Below are 5,667 nucleotides of genomic sequence, written 5' to 3'. Positions count from 1 at the left end.
TTGTCACTTTTTATGGAATCAAACTCAAAGTAAGGTCAGTACTTCCACACTTTAAACGCTGCACGCTCATACTCTCTCCCACAATCGATATATTATCCATTGTCGATCTGCACACAGCTGTTGTCACCAACGGCGCACTTGCTTACGTCACTGTCATGAGACATTCTCGCAAAAAAATCACGGTTTTAGTAACGCAGTAACGCAGCGTTCCTACGGGAAAGTAACGGTAATCTAATTACCGATTTTGCAATAGTAATCCCTTACTTTACTCGTTACTTGAAAAAGTAATCAGATTACAGTAACGCGTTACAAGTAACGCGTTACTGCCCATCTCTGCTCGCAACAACCAAGTCCAGATCGACTTCTCCTGTGTTCACAGTCAGCCGAACATCAACACTGCAACCTTCAGAATCAGAGACTGGTTTGTAGTGGCTGCTAGGTATTGTTTGAATATTTGTTAAAATGTGGGCATTGTTAACAGTGCAAATGTGTGCATTCTGCAGCTCCGTTGCACAGAAGATCTCATGTGGAGCTTGGAATTACACTCTGATTATCAAGGCCTACACCGACGCTGGGCGGACACAAGTTGTGCAGCTGAACAGTCAAGTGAGACTGAACCAGAGGATCTGGGTAGAGCTGGAGACTAATGGGCTGGATGGAAGCATGGTCACTGTGGTGAGCGACTCCTGCTGGGCAACCAACCAGGCATCACCTACCAGCAGTCCAAGACATGATCTGATCATTAACGGTGAGAGATACTCAGAGTCACTCATAAGTTCACTTTGATCACCTTTATCAGCTCCTCAATAACGTGTATGTATTTTCGTGGTTATGAAAAGCTGTGCGAACCCTGCTGACCTGACAGTGGCAGTGGAGGAAAACGGACTGGGAACCTCCACCTTGTTTTCGTTCAACATGTTCCGGTTCACTGGGGGTTCTGGTGAAGTCTACCTGCACTGCAAACTCCACCTGTGTCCCAAAGAGGAGACCAGCTGCATACCGGTAGGCCTCGCTGTCAAACACTCATAGCAAGCTTTACCTATTCATCCCACCTGTTACAGGAGGGCTTGATTTTTTATGCACAAACCTAACCATCTATTCATTGTTCCAAAGCACACCATTAACATATATGGTCATATATAATCATTTTGGTGCTTTAAGTAAAGCAGGTGCATGTGTTACGTTCTAACTAAACACCTGTTTATTACTAGATTATATTGTTCTGTACATTTTTATCCTCATTTAACTACACTCACAGCATAACACTGAAAACATGAAGTGAATTCAGTTGTATTTTGTTTGAACATCCAGAATTGTAATGCAGCAGCTCGCAGACGCAGATCTGTTGGATCCAAATACGAAGGTGAAGCCTCCATCGGCATGTCCTGGACTCATTAGGTAACTTCAGGTGAAGACTTATCAAAGTGTCTGAAATGTAACATTCCAACTTCCCCCTTAGTGTGTTTGTTGGGCAGCTTAGATAATGTCACCTCAGAAAACAATTTAGCCCATATGGTTTTCACTGCCCTATGCATAGCCAAGAAAACTGTCCTCATGAACTGGAAAAATAAAAACAATCTTAATTCTAACCAATATAGAAATTATCTATTAGATTACATTAGTTTTGATACAGCCTCGGCCACCACATCAGATCAATTGCTCTGGGCTCCTTTGATCGGCTCCATCACCTAGTGGGGGTGGGGGGTCATAGTTTGGTCCCGCCTTCAATGTTGTGATTGGTGTGGGGGCAGGGACAGGCTTAGGGCGTCGGGGGGTTCCCCGGAGGCATCTTCCTTGGGGGGCTCAACCCGGGGTAGCGGTCATGTCCGGTTGGGGGCCTTTTTCTGACCATTTCCTCGTGGCTGCGTGCAGCGGGGCTAGGGGAGGGTCTGTGGTGATGGACGTGGGTTACTGACCTGGTAGCCTGTCTGCCCCTGGGTGGGTCCGGGATGGGCGTGAGGGTCTGGGGGCGCTCCATCTCTGGGCCGGGGCCCTGGCTGGGCCTCGGGGCCTTGGGTCCTGGTTTGTGTGTTGCCGGGGTTGTGGGCGGGTGGGTGCATGGGAGCCCATCCCTGGCGCAGGGTGCCGCCGGCGTGTCGAGTCGCCTGTGGGGCTCTTCAACCGGTGGGGGAGATTGTTACACCTTGCAGGAGCTTTCTTCCCCTCAGGAACTCTCTGCAGGAGGGGGAGATACAGGAGAGGTGGAGGAAGATCTCAGCCTGGGCATCTATTGTCTCATGTAGTCTGGAAGACGAGTGGATGGTGGGGTGGGTGCAGTTTTCTCTGTGGTGGGGTTGGGTGGACTGTCCCGGGCTCTGTGGGGCCGGGGGGCGCTGCTGCGCTGGGCCCCGGTCTGGATGGGCCTGGGCCCCCCTTTCCCTGGCGGGTCGCGGAGTGTGGGAGTGCCTACTGGGGTCAGCGGGGGAGCTGGCCCCAGGGAGGGGTCACCTGCCCCTCCCTTCCTTCCCTCCCCATCTCCAGCTGCCTCCCTCCTCCTGCTCCACCACAACCACCCACACATGCAGGGCCTTGGAGTAGGGGTATGTCACCAGGATGCAGAGGAGGCTACCCCCCCCCTCTGTCCCCTTCTGGCTGCCTCTGCCTCAATTTTATCCCACAACTTAGACATTCACATTACTCACACCCTCATTACACATACATATAGGATCTTGGGGGTGGGCACGATACACGGAGTCCAAGTTACCATCAGGGTGTACGCCTCACCCCTGGCGTCGTTGCCCACCTCTCAATTTTAAATACATGTAGACATTGAGGGCTAGCAGGAGGGACTATGCGCTTACCTGCTGCTCTCTGGCAGGTAGCTCTATGCCCTCCTGGGTTTTAATTGCACCTTAGAACACACATGCATCAACACTACAATGAGCGGGTGGAGGGAGGTTTGGAGTCTTCTCTCACCCCCATTCTCTGCGGCCTACTGGAGCGGGGGGGCTAGGAGGAGTGGGCCGTCCGACTGCGGTCTGGGGCCTCCCTGCTGCTGCGGAGTCGGGGCGGTCTGCCTCTCCCCACCGCAGGGAAAAGGGTAACACCACCTGGGTCTGGGTGCAGTTCCCCCCTCCAGGGGCAAGGGTACCTAGACCCGGTTAGTAGAGTACGCTTGGGGAGTGTGATTGTGTGTACAGCGTCTCTTTATGTCTGTCTCCACGTCGGTTGAGTGTGAAGTACATATGAGAGCATGAGGGTGGGAATGGATGTTTGTGTCTGTGTGTGCCTGTATGTCTGTGTCTATATGTCAGGTTGGGTATCAGACGCCACCTCTCTGGGGACATCTCGGGCCCTCCAAGGTTTGGAGGCCTATCTCCACCCACCACCACTTCCCCTGCCGGTGGCGGACTCCCTCAGGTATCGGTGCGTTGGTGGTTCTTTGTATCTGGGGGTGGGCGTCCGGGTACACACCGGCTCACTCCTTGGCGGCCGCTTATTGGGGCTCGCTCGGGCCACTTTGGAGGTGGGGTGCCCCCGGCCTCTCGGCCTGGGGCTCGGTCACTCAGGCACAGCTGGCTGCCGGCGGAGCTCACGGGCGCGTCACTGCAACTCCCCCTGGCTTCTGCTCCGCGGCTGCTGAATGAGCTCTCATCTGGGACTCTCCTTAGCTCTTACTGGGACAGTGGCGCGGCTGCCCCTCTGTGGGTCTTCCTTGGTCTCTTGTGTTCTGGGGGCCTCTGGATGTCTGGAGTTTTGATCTCCTCCATACCTGCTTGATACCATAGAGGACAGGGCTGTGGCTCCCCACACTCTCTAGCAGATCATTACATGGAGAAACCTTTGGAATGCAAGCATGCTGATCCACACAGGTATGCACACAGGTGTACACACGGGTATTCACAGACGCGGACTACAGCTTTCTTGGTTGCTGCCTCAAAGCACACTGTGCGCTGTCTATCTTGCGTGCTGCACAATATCGTTTATTATTTAGTAACTATTGATATCTATGACTAGCTAGTTTATTGTGATGGTGCTTTTTTTTATTTTTTTTATTATTATTATTATGTTGCTCTTTGTTGTTTGCTGTCTCCCCTGTTTTTTTTGTTTTTCTTTCTCTCCATACAGGTGACCCAGGAGTTTTTTTTTTTTGTTTTTTTTTCTCTCTTCCCCCCCTTCTCACCGTCTCTTCTCCCCTTTGGTTTTCTTTCTTCCTCTCCCCCTCTTTCTTTCATTCTTTCCCCCTGTCCTATTAAAAAAAAAAAAAAAAGGATGACAAAGGATGAACTGAAGCTCCGCCATCACGTGATGTCACATGCTGCTGTTTCTGATGTCACTTCCAAAAAAAAAAAAAAAAAAAAAAAAAAAAAAGGTAACTTCAGGTGACAAATCTAATGAGTGGTGTAAGAAGTAAGATTGGCTGCGAACAGAATCACGAGAGGGCAAGAGTGGTTTCCATGCTGACTACGACTGAATGACCAGTTGCCGACCAAATGCTGAACATTGTTTTTGAGGACAGTGTTCAGCAGACACACAGAGAAACACTACTTCACTCCATCTTCTTTATTCAATTTTATTTATATAGTGCCAATTCACACCAAAAGTTGCTTTGAGGCACTATATATTGTAGAGGCCCTACAATTATCTTTATTGTTGTACTTTCTGCCAAAAAAAAATAAAGAATGTGGCAACAACCAGCCTGAGTTTGATTCTTGTTTTCTGGCTCAAACACCATTCAGGTAGAAATCCAGTAATTATCCAGCTGACGATTTCTCCTTTTACGCAACCTAATGGAGTCAAAAGCATACAGTGTATCACGGTCCTGGGTGATTTGACCAAATGTTTTTAAGTTTTTGGACTTTCGTTTTATTTATGTAAATATTCTATTTGACTCTTGGTTTACTTGTTTATGTGGTTTCCTGCATTTTCCTTGTGCCTTGATTTTAGCTACCCTTTCATTGGCTCACCCTTCAATTTAGTTTACCTGTGTCTCGTTATCCCCGGCTTTCTCCACTTCCCCTTCTCCGTGTACATATAGTGCTGTATTGGACTTTGAAGTCTGTTCATCTCATCTCTGTGTTTCTGCAAGCTTTACGTTTCAGTTGTTTATAGCTTCCCCCCCTTGAGCACACAGTTTTTGATGAAAACAGAGAGGTGTGACCATCAGTGTTGGTCAAGTTACTTGAAAAAAGTAATCAGTAACTAATTACTGATTACTCCCCCCAAAAAGTAATCCCGTTACTTTACTGATTACTTATTTTCAAAAGTAATTAATTACTTAGTTACTTAGTTACTTTTTAAAAACACGATTTACAACCTGAAGAGGTGATAAAGCTTTCAGCCCAATTCTACTTTTTCTGCATAATCCATCATACAAAATGTAATCAAATGGAAAAGTCTCTTTTTTTTTTAACTTGTTTTATCAGTTTTAATCTTTTAACTTTATGCATCAAGCAAAAATTTAATTATATGCAATGTTCTCTGACTGGAAGAAATTTGTTTAACATTTAAACCTATTTTCTGCACATTCCAGCACATAAAATAAAATATTTTTTGTGTTTACACTCACTCTTTCAAATAGATGCAAGTAAAACACAGCAGAAAATAAATAAAGTCAAAGACTCAGCGGTCCTGTTGCTCTATTTTCACCTGTAAAGCAGGACTGGGGGTAGGCGGAGGTTTACCCTGGTGCAGGTGAGCCGCAGCGGTCAGTTGAAGAATCCGCGA

At 47.9% G+C, this 5,667-nt stretch overlaps 1 long non-coding RNA gene across 1 annotated transcript; it reads left to right on the top strand.

Annotated features, from left to right (window-relative positions):
- The first annotated feature begins 438 nt into the window (after positions 1 to 438).
- On the top strand, positions 439 to 4,631 carry LOC146713356 (uncharacterized). The gene is made up of 4 exons (XR_014917834.1): positions 439 to 748; positions 840 to 1,002; positions 1,312 to 1,408; positions 4,323 to 4,631. It is a non-coding gene; the product is annotated as an uncharacterized LOC146713356 (long non-coding RNA).
- Positions 4,632 to 5,667: the final 1,036 nt, after the last annotated feature.

The sequence above is a fragment of the Copadichromis virginalis genome, linkage group LG3 (genome assembly GCF_057382275.1).
Source record: "Copadichromis virginalis isolate Kocher_CV1m ecotype Utaka linkage group LG3, C_Virginalis_male_GT1.1, whole genome shotgun sequence".
Taxonomy (NCBI): domain Eukaryota; kingdom Metazoa; phylum Chordata; class Actinopteri; order Cichliformes; family Cichlidae; genus Copadichromis; species Copadichromis virginalis.
Note: the sequence above shows the minus strand (reverse complement) of the source record. Positions and strands in the feature narration are given on the sequence as shown.